Genomic DNA, 19,239 nt, shown 5'->3' with positions numbered 1-19,239 from the left:
AACCTTGCCACTCGGCACATGTCGATTGATTTGTCTATTGTGTGATTTACATAGTACTTCGATTTACTTCATTGAAATGTATGACTTTCACTGAGAATGCTTGGCACTGATAGACGTTGGTGTGGAGATTAAAAAGGCGAAAAATAATAATTGGGTCGAGTTGTGATAAGAACGACGAATTGAAAAAAAAAATGACGACAAATCATTATTATATTGGAAATGTAATCGAAAATTTATTGAATTTATTGTTCTTTTTAGATAGCGTTCCACTTAAATACATTTGCTATGTTCGGATCCGAAATAATTTTATTTTTTAAATATTGACAACAACCCGAAATATCAAGTCAAATAACAGAATGTGTCTGTGTGATGTTTCTTGAACTCGACAGCAATTTGCGTATATCTCCAAGTCATGCACAGAATTTCTACACCATCGTTTTGTTACTCTGGATATGATTCAATGAACTCAAAAGCTTTAAGTGTTTTTTTATCAACCGTAAAAAAAATGATGAAACGAACAAATCTTTATATGCTAAATTTACAATTAATAATTATTAGCATGGAATACCTACATCTCTGATGTATGTAAAAGAAGAATCATTCCAAAAAGAAAAATATACGACGAGCAATGAGTTCACATTTAACTAGATACTGCCAATCATTCATGGTGTTACAGTAAGTTTCAAAAAGGCGCATATGAAACCATACAATTGAGTCGGGAGTTCATTGATCGTGACGGTTAGGGACAAAATTGTGCTAATTTGTAAGCAAAATCAATCAGATAAAATTCATGTTTATTCAACGATAGCATATGTTGCACTGACATGACATTTTCGGTATGACTTTCACGAGGGCACGGGTCGAAGCACGGTTTTATAATTCAATTAGTCATTGATTGAGTCTCTTGATATATTGTATTTGTAACACAAAACAGGAATAGGAAGGAAAGGAAGGAAAGGAAGGAAAGGAAGTAGAGGAAGGAGAGGAAGGAAAGGAAGGAAAGGAAGGAAAGGAAGGAGAGGAAGGAGAGGATGGAGAGGAAGGAGAGGAAGGAGAGGAAGGAGAGGAGGGAAAGGAAGGAGAGGAAGGAGAGGAAGGAGAGGAAGGAGAGGAAGGAAAGGAAGGAAAGGAAGGAAAGGAAGGAAAGGAAGGAAAGGAAGGAAAGGAAGGAAAGGAAGGAAAGGAAGGAAAGGAAGGAAACCTACAAATTCGAATTTATAATTCAAATGATCTATTCATTTCACAAACCAAAGGAAGGAAAGGAAGGAAAGGAAGGAAAGGAAGGAAACCTACAAATTCGAATTTATAATTCAAATGATCTATTCATTTCACAAACCACACCACATTTTAGTACAACGTACAACATTACGGTACGTAACGTATCTCATAGTAACGGCGTGGAATTACATGAATCACTAACATTGTAGGCTCTGTTATAATATCACCGGTGTATTTTATGACGAATATTGCGTCTTATTTATTGCGTCTCTTGGTTCGATTTTTGTATTTATCTTTTGTGTGAATGATAGACGAATTCCGTACAAATAAAAAATCAAACTTTGCCTTTTAAAGTGAGCAAATTTGATTTGTTGCGTACAAACGTGACTTAACGCTGATGGTATATTGTCGGTCTTGGGGTTCGAGAAATTATTTTAAAGAGCCAGTGGATCAACAACTTTCATCCCAATAAATGTAAAATTGTCTGTCGGAAAAACTTTCACATTATTTTATTGCCTGTGGATAATGAAATTGTTGAGGTGGAAAACCTGTGCCTTGTATTTCTATACATCGCATCGAAGCAAATATATTCCGTATACAATAAAGCAATGAAACAATTTGAGTTGTTAATTGGTAATATAAAAGTGCACATCAGAGTTCATCGAATGCTGAACTGATAACCCAATGAAAATAAGGTTGAGCATGCAATGCAATGCAATTGTACACTTTGTTCTCTATTTAAAACATTTTTTTTTGTACATGTCATATCTATCATAATACAATTCAATGTGTGTGTCTTTAAAAGAAATACGCAAATTATTTACACAATTTTGTGGTTGCATGACTTTCCAGTTGCACGGCCCCGCTAAATGTGAGTTTATCACTGTAATTTGAATTGAAACGAATCTTTTTTATCTTTATTTTTCTTCGGTGCAATCGAATATAATGACCGTTGATGGTCGTTGGCTTTATCTATCATTACATTTTAGTTCAGCAAAAGGTATATCTAGCTATGCAGTCAGCTATGTGCGAATGGGTTCGGTGCATTACGTCATTCCCAATTTATTATTTATGTTGTAATCGTGTACGCTAGTTTGTAAGCTAAGTTTGTTGTTCCTTTTGGAAACTAAAACAACGCACAATTGAATATTGTATCCGAAGGTTAGTTTCCATCCATTTCATGTGAATACTTAAATACAGAAACAGGACGTGTCACATTAGCGAATTATAAGTGAAATAAAATTTCATTTTTTGTATAATTCTATTAGCTGGAAATTTCCATTGCAAGCTAGTTTGCGACAAATTACGTTGTCCTTTTCGCTATCTGCATTTTAGCTTTCATTTCCTTGTTGATAATACTAAATCAGAAAGATGCATTGAACTTTCCAACTTTGTCTAAAGCAGATTACGTTGTGATGATGACGAAATCAATGTAACTAAAAATGTTCGATTCTCTGCCGCACTGTAGCTACGTCAACAAACGATCAAAAATCGAGAGCGCCTGGCCAAATATTGACCCTGACATATTTAAATTGTTTATCGCACTCTGATGGTCTGATGCTATAATCACTATTCATACAACTCATCGTATTTTAGGTCGAATTCAAACTAGATGAACAAGCCCAACGAACGCATAAACATTCCATTTTTACATTACTTCTCAAGTGTAAACAAAAACAGCATTTGAGTTTCGGTGACTGGGTTCACACAGATAAAACTGATTCGGTGATAATTCGATCCTAAGTTGTTTGTAAAAATCATTTTGTTTCAAATCGGATCCGTAGCTCATAAATCATGTACTGAGAAGTCACATACGCATGACTGATTCACAGTCACAGAGAGTTTTATTTTTTGTTGTTCGATTAATTTCTGTAACCTTTTTACGCAAGATATCGAACCTTGAAATGTAAATTCCAATATAACGATCAACTTGAACGACTGTTTTACATTTTTCATGATATAACACAGCAACTATATCACCGTACATTACGTGTATATTTATACAAAGTACGATGTTCGAGCGTTCCGTACAGGCAAGCCAGTAATAAGGTTCTATTCCGTAAGATAAATTTTATTTTTTTTGGTCGAGTGGAACATTTTTTTTCCTGTTGAACGTTAAGATGCTGAAATGTACCATCTTGTGTGAATATTATGAATCGATGTGAAAGACGATAAAACATTTTGAGGGATTCTTTTGAAAAACGACCTGCCGAAATCGGACCCATTTTCCAGTGGACTTTTTTTTTACGTGCCTCAATAGGTATTGGTCCCTAGAAGCCAAAAATATTTTTTTGAAAATTCATCGATGCTTGGCTGGATGGCGAGAGCTGATCGAAAACCGAAAATATGCACTTTTCATCTGGAAATTTCTCCGGCTACACGAAACTTACAAGGTCGTGTGAGATGTCATTAGGAAGGTAATTGCATGTACTTTCGGGGCAAATAGTCGATCATGGGGGGTAAAATGCAACCCTGAGGAGTTACGAGCAGTTGAAAGTACTATTTGTAACATCCAAAAATGGTCACGATCGTAGTTATATTATTTGACTCACTTCCCATATATCATGTGGAATGTGTTGCATCGGCTGCGACGCATAAAATTTGAATTTTCTACCGGCAATAGAAAAAAATCCCCAGAAAATGTGCAAAAAATGGGAATTTTCTAACGGTCATAGAAAAAAATTCCCAGAAAATGTGAAAATAATCAAACTTTTACCCATACTTTCAACTGCTCGTAACTCCTCAGAAAGTACATGCAATTACCTTTCTAATGACATCTCACACGACCTTGTAAGTTTCGTGTAGCCGGAGAAATTTCCAGATGAAAAGTGCATGTTTTCGGTTTTCGATCAGCTCTCGCTATCCAGACAAGTATCGATGAATTTTCAAAATAATATTTTTGGCTTCTAGGGACCAATATCTATTCAACACTACCGATAAAAAATAATAAATGACCGATAAACACGGTACCGATAGAAAATAATAAATTATCGATAGCGAAATTCCCAAGTACCGATAAAAATATTCAAAACTACCGATAACTTTTTACCTATAAAAAGTACTAAAGTACCGATAAACTGGTCGTTTTATCGATCATTTACAGAGTTCCCACTCCTCCTAAAATTCATAAAATTCCTAAAATGGACTAAATCCTCCTAAAATCTCCTAAAATCTTCTAAAACTCCTAAAATTCCTAAAATGAGCCCACACTATCAAAGAAATTTTTTGATAAAAATGAAAAACAAGGAATTGTTTTTGTTAATTACGCTGCAATGAATTTGAAAACAGTCCTTTCTTTGAATCATGCAAACAGCGATCCTGAACATGGATTTAGCGAAAACAAATACATTCTCGAGGATCGCAGTTTGTTAGAAGATGCGACTATCGTCGGTCTTCGACCAATGTAATGGTGAATCTTGTTAACTTGAAAGAAGGGTCCACCCACACTGAAAATAAAATCTACCAATTTTACCGTTGATTTGGAATTACCAGTAAAATAACAGTACCAATTAATTTGTGCAGCATACCAATACCAACGATTGGTACGACTTAAATTGGAATGCTCATTCCAAATCAACGGTAGAATTGGTACGTGGTACGAAAAAAGTTTTCAGTGCAGTCGACAAGAAACAACTGATAAAGGTCAAGTTGCTGGTAAAAGTTTCAATTGAGTTCCAAACAAATTTTTTTTTTTATTTTTTATCGATGGAGAACCTAATTATAAGACACTTTGTCTCGTATCATATGCCAAAAAAAGTTAAAACTTTTTTTATAAATCATTTTGAAAGTCACTGAAAACACGAAAATTCGAATCGAAATACAAAAATTTTTGATGACATACTGTATTTCTATTCGAATTTTCGTGTTTTTAGTGACTTTCAAAATGATTTCTAAAAAAGTTTTAACTTTTTTGGCATATGACACGAGACAAAGTGTCTTATAATAAGTTTCTCCATCGATAAAAAATAAAAAAAAAATTTGTTTGGAACATAATTATTTATTGAACTACATAAGGAAAAAGATGTTTTGATAAAAAAAAAACGTTTTGTCAATTAGGGGTGTACGATGGATAAAGTATCGAGACTGGCGTAAATTTTAAAAATACAGTTACAACTTGCGAAAAATCATAGAAGCTAAATTTTTTAGTTTTCGGTCTCCCATCTACTTCGACTTCTACCAAAAACCTTCTTTGAGATCCTTATTAGCTGCTACTAAAGACTAATATTCTACTAATTGGAGTCCAGTGCAACAGAAAAAAATAAAATCCAGGCGAAGTTTATCGAGAAAGTATTTTTGGTGAGTCGTCAAAGTTTGCCGACTAAGAAAAATTGAGTGGATCTTAAACTTGAAAATTCGGAAATTCTATCAAGAAAATAATTCGATCTTTGCTTTTGTGGGCTTAAATTCTTGGGAATGTTGTAGAACAGAAAAGTTTTTGAAAATCATGTGAGAAATGTTTGTGTCGTGAGTGTTTGTTTGGTCTAAAATTGAGGCAAAATTGAGAAAATCGAGTTTTTGACATCTAGGGATGCCAGTCTCGATCCTTTATCCATCGCACACCCCTAATAGAACATATTAATTTTCTGAAACATTTTTATTATTTTACGAAGTGTATGAGAAATAGAAAGATCTTGAGGCTGCAAAAATTCCTCCGGAAATTACTTATAAAAACTTTGTCAAATTTTTAAAAATTCCTTCTAAAATTACTTTCGAAATCTCCTGAAATTCTCCTAAAATTACCGTTAAAATTTCCTAAAATTCCTAATTTTAGGAGCCTTCCTCAGTCGTGGGAACTCTGCATTTATCATTTTCTATCGGTAGTTTAATACTTTCTATCGATCATTAATTATTTTCTATCGGTAGTTCATTATTTTGTATCGGTAGTTCATCATTTTCTATCGGTACTTTAATTTTTTCTATCGGCAGTTTATAATACTTAATGTTAATGGTCAATTGTTGTTATCGATTGGTCAAACATAAATTTTTAGTGCTCAAGATTTTTTAGACAATACGAAAAATATAAAAAACAAAATAGAAAAAAATAACGGAAGTAATAATAGAGGGCTAAAATGCAGTATAGGTGAACAGGGGGGATCGGCGATTTTTTGACTGTGAATGGTAGAGAAATGTCCCCTGACACCTATACTGCATTTTTGCCTAATAGAGAAATGAAAACACAACAAAAACCAATTTATAAATGTCGTGAGGCTCCCCGTCCAGGCCCGAACTGGCCATACTGGGCGTTCGGGCGATTCCCGAAGGGCCTTTTGCCTCAGTCGGGCGAAGGCCCGGCAGGGCTTTTTTAAGTTTCAACCATTTAGTGTTCAAACAAATGAAGCCCATTTTAGCGAACATAGACAAAATCTTTAATTTCCAATCAAAATTTTTCTACTGAGGCTTTTCCAGTACAGTGGCCGACTTTCAATTTTGTGCACTATTTTGATTCAGCTGTTTGACCAGCTGGTCCATGTAAACAAACAAACTCAGTTAATTTTACAATCAGGAGTTAGATAAAAATGGCAACAGTGGTTTGTTTATTATCGCTAACAATAAAACTGAAGAGAGTGTATTCGTTGTTTTTTGATGCAAATGTATGCGTCGGTTGACATTTCATGCCATGGATATAAAAGAGTAGAAAGTAACGTCAATACGGCGCAAAATTTGAAAATTTAAATTAAAAAAAAATAAAAATTTTCTATGAAAAGATATTTGGAGAGCATTTGTTTCATAACACAGATTTAGACAGAAAGTTTTTGAAGTTTGGAATTCACCAGGTGAATTTCACCTACTCGTAGATTTTTTTATACAACAGTCTCAGCATTTAAATTATTTTAATAAGACTATACTCTACGTCTAAAATGGTTTTAGTCTCTAAACAATCTGAAGATTTGCATTATAAAATTTATGTACCAAATTCGGATTGAAACAAATGTTCGCACAATGTTAGTGATACATTCGACTCATATGAGCCTCTATTTAGTTGTATTGTTGGCGATAATAAACAAACCTCTGTTGCCATTTTTATCGACTCCTGATTATAATTTTTGTTTTTGTTTACATGGACCAGCTGGTCGAACAGCTGAATCAAAATAGTGCACAAAATTGAAAGTCCGCCACTGTAATTCTTCCTTCTATTTTTAATCGAAATTTTTTTACTGAGGCCTTTCTGGTAATTTTTTCTTCGATTTCCAATACTACTGATTGGAAATCGAAAAAAAATGAACAGAAAGGCCTCAGTAGAAAAATTTCGATTAAAAATCGAAAAAATTATCAGAAAGGCCTCAGTTGGAAAATTTTGATTGAAAATAATGAACTACCGATAGAAAATAATGAACTACCGATAGAAAGTAATAAACTACCGATAGAAAATGGAATTTGACTGACGAATAATCGTAAAATTATTAATTTATCGGTATTTTATCACTTTTTATCGGTAAAAAGTTATCGGTGGTTTTGAATATTTTTATCGGTACTTGTGAATTTGTCTATCGATAATTTATTATTTTCTATCGGTACCGTATTTATCGGTCATTTATTACTTTTTATCGGTAGTTTTGAATTAATTTATCGGTCGTTTATTAGTATCCAAAAAAATCCACTGGAAAATGGGTCCGATTTCGGCAGGTCGTTTTTCAAAAGAATCCCTCTTTGTTATGCTTCCCGTATAAGTGTAACAGACATTCATGCGGTGAAGACCGTGAATTTTCATCTCAATTACTTTTTATATGAATAAGGATATCGGTATAAGGATACATCTACCTCTCAGGTCGAATACCCACAAAAAACAACCAACGATCCAGTGGCCATAAAACTGTAACTTTAGGTGAGACACTGAGACACAGACGTTCATGTGTTAAATAAAACATAAAAAACCCGATTCAGCTGTTAATTTTGAGATGCTTTTAAGGTTAAATATTTGTTTTGCCATGGCCAAGGCATACAATCTACATATTTCGATACAACATTCTGTTGCTGCCTTTTAATTTACACAATGCATACATTTTGAATACGTCACGCATTGACCGTATGGTATAGTTATATCTACTCTGTTTAAATGCATTGCAACCTGGTAATGTACATGCATTTTGTATACCTCAACATTTTTGTCAGTAACTTCAGTCGACTAGTCGGTCATTTGTGTTGTTTAGGGTAGAAACGAAATTAGCATAATCTTCGAATAAACTGGTCTTTGCGCTTATTTATGGGCTTTGCGGGGGTACGGTTTACTTGTGAATGTGAACAAATTGCTGCCTTCGTCAATGACTAATACGTGGTTAAGTTTCACAGGTAGAATGCACACAAGCAAATGAAGGGAAAAAGACGATTACAAAGTGAATTTATTCGACCGAATGCTGGCAAAATGACAAAAATGTTGAAACTGAAGAAATGATAACCAAACATGGTTTTCGACATGGGATACCATTTTCAAAATTTTTTTTTTTTTTGTCAAATAACACAAACGATTTGAGGTATAGGCATCATGCACTACACATTCGAAACGTGTTAGAGGGTTGGCATAATATACTTTGTGTTATCGGCTTTCTTTTGTTAGCACAGCAGATTAGGGACTGTTGGTGTAATATAAAAAAAGCTAGTTTTATGACGAATGTGTGTGTGCGCAAGAAAGCCAATGGTTTGTGTGTGTACCGGAAAGGATGAGTAATTTTTTTTTTTTTGAATATTCGAGTCTTGACTCTGTATCTTTGGATAATTTTTCAAGATAGCACAAAAGTGCAATATTACGAAATTAGTCGAAGACTGGAAGAAAGATAAAAAACCTGATTCATCGATTATAATTTGGTACGACATTGATATACTAGTCATGCGAACAGGGTGGTACAGGAGAGAAATTTGGTTGTTTCAGCGGTTTTACTTTGCTTAAGAAAATATTTCAAAAAAAAATTCTTGACAGCACTCGCGGGCAGAAGAAATTGACAAAGTTTTTCTAACACCCGAAAGAACCTCAAACTTTGACTTCACATTTTCTGTTCGTTGAAACGATAAACTTCATTTCCAGCCAAATTAGTCTCGACAGCACAGAAAACATCTGCAAGATTTTCACCACACAAAAATTCCAATTCTTGTATTGGGGGAGGGGGGGTCTACGATTTCGGACACTCCATACAAAATTGGGTCAAATTTGACCACTTTTGCGTGACGAGGGGGGAGGGGGGGTCTAAAACTGACCAAAAGTAGTGGACGTCATTTATGAATGACCCCTTAGACCACTGTTCGTTTAAGGTTGCTAAGGGCAACCAGGTAACATAAAAAACAAAATGTGTTTTTCAAAACCACGTTAACCGTTAAGGCTAAACGCAGAGTAAAATGCCGCTACATTGCAACTAATCGGGTAATTAGAGAGTCAAGTGTCACCAATCAATGCCATTCGCTGACTATAATTTTCTTTGCGTTGATAATAAGTTACAACAATTTAATGAACACCTAGTTTCCACATCGAGTGCAATGTGGGCGAATTTTATGGGAAAAATGGTGCAGCAGAACCAACAATTTGTAAGAAATTAAGTTCAATTCAAGTCCACTCGTAAGTGGCAATTTATAGGTTATCGTAGAATCGGTTAAATGGACAAATTGGCAGGCCCAGACTGGCCATAGTGGTTATGCCGGGCGGGTTTTTAAAATTTTGAATGTTTTACATGACAAGGAAATTTTGAAATTTTTTGTCCGGTGGGCCTTTCGGTAGTTAGTTCGACCCTGCAAATTTGAAGTAATAATTGGGACAACAAAAGATATCCTTACAAAATTGACTAAATTGGGCTTCATGTCTAACTGATGATTCTAATCTCAAACAAAATTCTGACCACATAACGGTATGTGATTGATCAACAGCCTAATACCCGAAGTATTTTCATTTTTTTCTTTTTTACATTTTTAGTCTGCCTCTATATTTAGACTGCACGTAAGAAGCCCTAACTAAACCAAATTTCTATATTGATCACATCATTGAATACAGCATACAGCACGTATACAAACTTGAATGAATGCTTCTATTCCCGTGTAAAAACGCATCAATGTTATTCACCCCTAACTTTCCTGTAAATCACACAGTAAGCAAAACAAAAACAATCCCAAAAAATCAATACACAGAACAATTTTCACAAAGGAAAGCACAAAACATTACAAGTGTATACATACATATTTGACTACGCTCTCTGGAACATAAATATATATATGTGTGGATGTACGTTGCGGGATGCTATTATGGAGTCGTGCAGGAACTATCCAAAATGAATATGTTCGCTTTGTTGTAATATTCGAATGTTTTCGCACTTCACTTATCAAACTAAATATATTACACTTTCCGCTGTTAGGTCTGCAGCGAAAACCTGGGTCAAAAAAAAATTCAATTAACGGTCACAAAACACTGTACTGCACCGAAAGGATTTTCTTTTCACCGAACATTGTTTTTCGTCTCACAATGTAAACAAGGAAGATATGCGTTTTGATCCCCCGTTCCGTTTAAACGTAACCCATCGATACCACACATACACTACGCTCTGAAATTATATGTGTTTGCTCAATGGCGTACGACTGAATACTGAATGGGGAAACCTAACGCATCATATCGAAAATCGTATTCAGAGGAAAAAACGCAGTTCGAAAAAAGCTAAAACTTGAAATCGAACAAAAATTCAATGAAATTCTTAACGAATACCGACTAAGCACTGAACACAAACAAATTTCGTTTGAAATAAACATTTTACGGACAAAATACGACGTTCTTTTTCAATTCATCAAAACAAAACCGACCTCAACCGATCACCATTTTTAACCAATTTTATACATAACAAATTGAAATCGAAAGAAAATCGTTGGTGGTTGGAAAATGTGTGAAAAAAATTTAGCAAACTCACTTTGATTGCGTTACTTTACTAATATTTGGTAACATAAAAAGGACATGTACTAGAAACACTAATTAATTTAACTTTCGTTTCACTTTTATTTCCTCTCAGCTGCTAGCTTTTGGTAAGTTCTTTGTTATTATGATTGCAAAAACATTTGATGACAACTTGCAGTTACTGCGAACGCACCTGTGTGGCGCTGATGTTCATTGGACTCGGTGAACCATTATTTCAACGATTTCAACTAAAGGCCCAGCAAACTATTCCATTTGAACATTTTGGCGGTGAAAACAAATCAAACATTATAATGAGCTCAGAGTTTTTACGCAGTGTAAATGCACTGAAATGCAAAATGAAAAGTGAGAAGGGACCAGGGCCTATTTTAGGGAATTTAAGATCATCAAAATAACGACTGTTAACCCATGCTACGTGTTACGGTACGTACTAGGTTCCGAAATGTTTTTTTTTGGAAATAAATGCTCTTCCCTTTAGATCGGGCATGTCAAAATAAAAGTTGGAACCTCCCGGACTAGGGAATGCGGAACCGCTTCTTTGAGAACCATAACACGGCTCTTTTCAATGTGGAACCAGTTCTTACAAATCAGCACTTTTCCTGTTCTGTAGCTGGCTCCATGCGTGACAGAAGCTCTTGAAACACTTAGTAAATTGTTTCCACTCAAATAGTATCAAAACATGTAAAGCAAATTATTGGATTCTAGAATTGATCGCAACGAAACGTTAATAAGAAAAATGTTCCAAAGAACCGGCCCGGTACTGCATTCCCATTATATTTCAGAGTCATCAGGTGTTCCATAAGTGCTCGGTTTTTGTGCTTAGTCCAGAATAATTAAATCCAATTCTATTTCGATCACTAAGACCATCACCACAGCACTGCTACTAGCATGAACACTTAATTGACAAGCGTCAAATTTGGAGGCTTTAGTGATACGAGTTACCGCTAAGGATTGTTTGTATTGTATGTTTTAACTCATACAATGAAAGCAAGTCATCTATCTGAACAACAGAAACACAGTGCCTACTGTGATTTCATCAGCCTCCGAATATTTTGAATGTTCATGCTAGAAGCAGGGCTGTGCCATCACTTAAGATTCAACGGACAAAGGCCAAAACGTCAAGAACAAAAACTCAACTGTCGAAGGTCAATAACGGCCAAAGCTCAAAAAAACGGAGCCCAAAAACACTGAACACACCGAAACTTACAAACGGACCAGCATCCAACGAACGAAGCTCCAAAAACGAATCCTAAGAAACACTGATCACACCAAGGGCCCTCTCAATAGAACAAACTGACAAATTAAAATGAAAAAGCATATATTTGAATGTGTGTGTGACAGCTCCGTGTACAGACAGTATACGGGACTCTTAATGTCAAAAGTAAAGGGACTCATAATGTCAAAAGCAAAGCAAAGTGACGTTTTCGTGTTAGTGGTGTGTGTGATATAATTTTTCAATGAATTTCGGTCATAATTCCTCTGGTGTTAGGGAATTTCGCGCCGCGTCATTCACAATAACTCACAAAGTGACATCTTCCTTATACAAAATGTGTCAAAATGTGAATTATTGTGAATGACGCGGCGCGAGATTCCTAGCAACCAATTCCTCTAGGTAGTTTACCTCTATGGATCACACTGAACCCCACGATCGAGCACTCAAAACCGGAAAAGGAAATGAAACGACTAACTAGAGTCTCCAACCCAGATCGGAAAGCGAGCCAGACTCAAAAACAGAGGCCGACGTGACCATAGACGGAACATCTGCTGAGCGATAAGACTTTGAAATCATGTGCCAATCACATACAAAAACACTTTCCAAAGTCTTATCGCTCAGCCGATACTGGTCCTATTGAAAAACTAATTACCTTGCCAGACTCCTGAGATCACAAGCTAAACACTGGCATTTCGTTTGATCGAAATCCATCGCGTAAAAAAAATCATTTTTCTAAATGTGGCGGTTGCCAAACTCATCCTACTCATACTCGATATACGGAATATACGGAAGATATACTTACTCGATGTACTGGATATACTCAGAATATACGCGATATACTCGATATACTCAATAGGACTTTCGATATTTTTAGCGTTGCGAATTGGCAACGAACTATTAGAATATCTCTGAGTAAGTGTTACATAGAAAGCGAATGAAAATTGTATTGCAATGTAGAGGTGACGGGAAAAATCTCCGAGTGTATTATCGTTGCAGCGGCGATAATATCGTTTCATGGACGATAATATCGTTGCTAGGACGATAATATCGTTGCTAGGACGATAATATCGTTGCTAGGACGATAATATCGTTGCTAGGGCGATAATATTGTTACAGAAAACGATATTATCGTTCGGAAAACGATATTATTGTCGTCTGATACGATAATATCGTATCAAAAACAATAATATCGTTTCAATCGGCGATAATATCGTTTCATGGGCGATAATATCGTTGTACGGACGATAATATTGTTATAGAAAACGATATTATCGTCCGGAAAACGATATTATTGTCGTATAATACGATATTATTGTCGCTCGGACGATAATATTGTTTCACTGGTGATAATATAATATCAGAAATGATAATATTGTTTCTTGGACGATAATATCGTTTCACTGGTGATATTATCACTGCAGAAACGATAATATTGTTGCATGAAACGATATTATCGTCGCAAGAACAATAATATCGTTTCAATCGACGATAATATCGTTTCATGGGCGATAATATCGTTGCAGGGACGATAATATTGTTGCAGAAAACGATATTATTGTCCGGAAAACGATATTATTGTCTTCTAATACGATATTATCGTCGCTCGGACGATAATATTGTTTCACGGGTGATAATATAATATCAGAAATGATAATATTGTTTCACGGGTGATAATATAATATCAGAAATGATAATATTGTTTCTTGGACGATAATATCGTTTCACGGGTGATATTATCACTGCAGAAACGATAATATTGTTGCATGAAACGATATTATCGTCGCAAAAACAATAATATCGTTTCAATCGACGATAATATCGTTTCATGGGCGATAATATCGTTGCAGGGACGATAATATTGTTATAGAAAACGATATTATCGTCCGGAAAACGATATTATTGTCGTATAATACGATATTATTGTCGCTCGGACGATAATATTGTTTCACTGGTGATAATATAATATCAGAAATGATAATATTGTTTCTTGGACGATAATATCGTTTCACTGGTGATATTATCACTGCAGAAACGATAATATTGTTGCATGAAACGATATTATCGTCGCAAGAACAATAATATCGTTTCAATCGACGATAATATCGTTTCATGGGCGATAATATCGTTGCAGGGACGATAATATTGTTGCAGAAAACGATATTATTGTCCGGAAAACGATATTATTGTCTTCTAATACGATATTATCGTCGCTCGGACGATAATATTGTTTCACGGGTGATAATATAATATCAGAAATGATAATATTGTTTCACGGGTGATAATATAATATCAGAAATGATAATATTGTTTCTTGGACGATAATATCGTTTCACTGGTGATATTATCACTGCAGAAACGATAATATTGTTGCATGAAACGATATTATCGTCGCAAGAACAATAATATCGTTTCAATCGACGATAATATCGTTTCATGGGCGATAATATCGTTGCAGGGACGATAATATTGTTGCAGAAAACGATATTATTGTCCGGAAAACGATATTATTGTCTTCTAATACGATATTATCGTCGCTCGGACGATAATATTGTTTCACGGGTGATAATATAATATCAGAAATGATAATATTGTTTCACGGGTGATAATATAATATCAGAAATGATAATATTGTTTCTTGGACGATAATATCGTTTCACGGGTGATATTATCACTGCAGAAACGATAATATTGTTGCATGAAACGATATTATCGTCGCAAAAACAATAATATCGTTTCAATCGGCGATAATATCGTTTCATGGACGATAATATCGTTTCAGGGACGATAATATTGTTGCAGAAAACGATATTATCGTGCGGAAAACGATATTATTGTCGACTAATACGTGTGGGGATTTAAGTGAAACATAATGATGTTTCACTGTTCCACAAGTGAGAATGCTGCTAAAGAGAAAGATGTGTTCTCGTTGAGAGCAGAAAATATTCTGATTTATTTATTCATAATATTCGGTCTTTTATACAGATGCGCCTATTGTTTATAATATGTATGAAGGTACAAAGTCCGTATGCTATTGTGCGTATTTAGCTAAATGATGAGTATAATAAATGTATGTTTGGAGTCGCATGATGTTTCGATGTTGTGCCTGTCGATATAGTGGTGACGCCACATAACTCCCCCTCCAGAAACGTCGTGCGAGGATGATTGAAGAAGAGATGGCGTTTGTGCCCCAAAATTTGAATCCTGATGACGATTTTCGCTGATGGCCAGAAGGTACCAATCATGATGAATGTGATAGACGGGTGAATTCAAGGCATTGGTTGAATTCGGAGTGCGCAATAATGTTGAGTAACCAATTCGATGATGGATTTGTTGTCCTCTAATGAATGATGAATGACCGTTGGTGTCTCGAAATTGGATGATTCGCTGGAGCAGTTGAGCGATCGAAGATTGCAGAATTTTAGCTGGTTCCTGGTTGAAGATGCGTGGCTAGTTCTGATGCCTCTGCTGGAATCGGTTTGATGATGCCTTGGAAGGACTGGTTCCATGGAATAGTAGTAGCCATAAAACGTTCAAAATAAGGTGGAACCAAAAGGAAATTCGATTGTTGCAGCTTGTTGGTCCTTCTATGTGTTTTTAGAGATTCCCCATTGAGACGAAGTGTTGTCGTTTACCAAGTCTTTGTGGTGGTTATTTTTCATGCCATGATGATGGAAACGATGGTGGTCACTCAGGAAATATTTTGCGAGCTGAGCTGCGTTGAAGTTGAGCTGAGCTAATGTTGAGCTGAGTGAATGCTGAACTGCGTTTGTTTTTATATTGCAGAATGTCAAGTGCAGTCTTTCAAGAGAAAATGTTAGGTGCTGAGTGAGCAAGTAGAAAATTTTCTTTGAACAGTGAACTTAGCTAGTGATTAAGTTGGTTTTTGTTGATTGTTCGTCGTGTTGGAACAAGAATGACGATGCAAATCCTTGATTGTCATGTTGTCTCATGACATAATGCTTTCAAGTTTGTACTCACTTCGTTTATCGGAAGTTGAAAGCGTGTTGTATTTCAAATCGGTTAAAACTGCATTAAAAATACTTCGGATGGTTGCCAAAGTTTCCAGAGAACACTTTGCGTTTTACTAGGTTGCTAGTAAAAACTGATTTGAGTTTCACCTCGACGGTTTTGCGTGAGACAATGTGAAGCATACAAGCATTTTAAAAATGAAAAGAAAATTCATTCTTTGTTTGTGTTGTTTCAACTATCAAATAATAGTTAATGGTCTGTTGTTAAGGTTAATGTAACCTTTACACAATTACTGCAAAGTTAGAAAACGCAATGTCGATAAAAAGTGTACTTAGTACTTTAGCTTTTTAGAATGACTGTATAGTTTTCTAGGCGTAATTCATATGTGCAATGAATTAACTTTGCAGGACGAGCGACTGTGATACAGTTTGTTGCAATGCTCGTAAAATTACTGATGAGAAACGAAATTACGGAAAAACGGACTGTACAGATTTTTTCCAAATGTTAACTCGTACATCAGATTTTGAGATGCTAAAAAGATTTATAAGAAGGTCGGAACTAACGAACAGAACATGAGCTAAGTTCGTGAATTAGCATCGCTACCATCGGTGGGAGTCTCGATTGATTGTTGTTACACGCTCGCGAACTTAATCCACCTTATGATAATAAAATGTCGCGTTACTGTGCACGGTTGTGCCATAGTACTTCAAGCGGCTGGCCTGATGTATTTCTGATCATATCCATAGACATTACAAGGATGTAGCAACATGTAGATGCTAGGCAACCTTCAGACATATAGATCATGATAACTGACATGTAAAAGTTGGTTAACTTAGGTCCAGACTATGCTTAGGTTTTCCCGAAGTAACAGTTACCAGGTTGAAACACTTTCGTAACATAAAGTTTGTTGAACAGCGAAAGCGAAACCTATGAAGTGGTAGACATTTTTAGTTTCGACCTGTAAAACTTATTTTTCGTTCATCCAAACGTGCTGAAGTATAGTAAGCGTAAGGTTGAGAACAAAAAATTTTCGCGATAGATGTTGCATCGCGGTTGGCGTGATTTGATTTGAGTCGTAAACGTTACCACAGTTTGTGTAATGACGTACGTGCTTGTACGATAGATTCGCTTATGTCAGCTGAATCGTGTACTTGTTTTACCATTTCTTACTGATTTCATTTGTTGACACATTAAATACGTTTTTTGTTGAGTTAGGCTAGAAAATTTAGCTTTACTGTGAAAACGTGCTTGAACTGTGTTAATTGATAGCTTATGCTATTGAAAGAATAATGGTATAGACTCAGATTTTTGAACACAAAATGTCTAAATTTACCGCTTCAATGCGATATTAGAAATTGTGCTATGTTAATTATTAATTTGAGCGACGGGCGCGACTAGTCTTGGATTGACGGGCGCGGCTGGTCGGAGAGTGACGGGCGCGACTAGTCTTGAATTGCCGGGCTCGACTTGTTGAAGAGCTACTGGCTTGATTAGTTATGAAGCGCGGTCTTGATTAGTCGTGAAGCGACGGGCGTGACTAGTCATGGAAGCAGTACAGCAGAAATCTACAAAGTGTTTCACTTTGTGAGTGCACTGTAGTGTACTGGAATGTCGGAGATGTTGCTCGTTGCAATGTCCGAGATTGAATGCCTGAATGGTACATGAAGCATTCGGTATGTATGCTAAACAATGTTAGTTTAACATAGGCTATTCTAGATTCTAGATGAATCTAGCGAATAACAAAATTAAGTTTTTCGGTGGTAGATTTGTACCAGCATAGTAATTTGACTGTTCAGAGGTAATGCTCTGTGAACGTCGGGGTCACCAGTTGTGGGGATTTAAGTGAAACATAATGATGTTTCACTGTTCCACAAGTGAGAATGCTGCTAAAGAGAAAGATGTGTTCTCGTTGAGAGCAGAAAATATTCTGATTTATTTATTCATAATATTCGGTCTTTTATACAGATGCGCCTATTGTTTATAATATGTATGAAGGTACAAAGTCCGTATGCTATTGTGCGTATTTAGCTAAATGATGAGTATAATAAATGTATGTTTGGAGTCGCATGATGTTTCGATGTTGTGCCTGTCGATATAGTGGTGACGCCACATACGATATTATCGTCGCTCGGACGATAATATCGTTTCATGTGCGATAATATTGTTACAGAAAACGATATTATCGTCCGGAAAACGATAATATTGTCGTCAAATATGATATTATCGTCGCTCGGACGATATATTGTTACAGAAAACGATAGAACGTCCCCGACGATAATACACTCGGAGATTTTTCCCTAGCCCGAAATAGTTATTTGTTAAAAAGTGGAGAAAATAGGAAATTTCACCAAGAGCGAAAGTTTGCGGCCAGAGCGAAGCGACACAAACTGTTCTGAGCAACTTAACTCAGTTCATACTGACCAACGATGGTTTAACAATCTATTTTCTTAGTCCTTGCTTGGACATTTTTATTTTGACGAGTAGGAAGCACGGCAGAGGAAAATAAACCAGGCAGGAGCGGTTCATTTTCGAAACGTCAAATAAGGGACCTAATACACTGTATGAAAATGAACTCAAATGAACACTGACGTAAATTAAAAAAATTTATTCGCAAAATATCAAGGGCTACTAGATTATTCAGGTCCTTAATCAAACCAGCGCTACTGCCTGGTTAACTTTACTCTGTCGTGGTAGGAAGTCAAGATAACCATGTCCAAATAAGAGCGTAAGTCACAGCTCTATCTGAAAATGAGTCATTACTTCATGTGGGACATTGTGAATTGTGACTAAAATAACTCATGTAATTGTTTTGTCTTTCGTGATTGAATATCTTGCGTACAGTCCGAGATGCAACACTTACAGCTTCCAAACAAGACGTAATCTACCATTACTCGGAAAGTGTCTCAGGTCTCATAAAATGGAAATTACATCAAATGTCATCAGATAGTTAAGAGTGATATCGCCA

At 35.7% G+C, this 19,239-nt stretch overlaps 1 protein-coding gene and 1 long non-coding RNA gene across 8 annotated transcripts in view; both read right to left on the bottom strand.

The window, feature by feature from the left end:
• Positions 1-11,239, bottom strand: part of LOC119072818 (RB1-inducible coiled-coil protein 1) — a 54,635-nt gene extending 43,396 nt beyond the window's left edge. For 4 of the 7 annotated variants that reach the window (XM_037178117.1, XM_037178118.1, XM_037178116.1 and 1 more), the window contains exon 1: positions 11,091-11,239. The gene's annotated coding sequence lies outside the window, so the exon portion shown is untranslated. Of the gene's footprint in view, positions 1-10,371; positions 10,780-11,090 lie in introns of those variants that run through there. The other 3 variants (XM_037178119.1, XM_037178114.1, XM_037178115.1) reach the window with 2 other exon arrangements.
• Positions 11,240-15,906: 4,667 nt separating this feature from the next.
• LOC119072825 lies at positions 15,907-18,382 on the bottom strand. The gene is made up of 2 exons (XR_005086930.1): positions 16,166-18,382; positions 15,907-16,103 (listed from the first exon to the last, which is right to left on the bottom strand). It is a non-coding gene; the product is annotated as an uncharacterized LOC119072825 (long non-coding RNA).
• Between the last annotated feature and the right edge of the window lie 857 nt (positions 18,383-19,239).

Source organism: Bradysia coprophila, assembly GCF_014529535.1.
Source record: "Bradysia coprophila strain Holo2 chromosome IV unlocalized genomic scaffold, BU_Bcop_v1 contig_84, whole genome shotgun sequence".
NCBI lineage: Eukaryota > Metazoa > Arthropoda > Insecta > Diptera > Sciaridae > Bradysia > Bradysia coprophila.
Note: the sequence above shows the minus strand (reverse complement) of the source record. Positions and strands in the feature narration are given on the sequence as shown.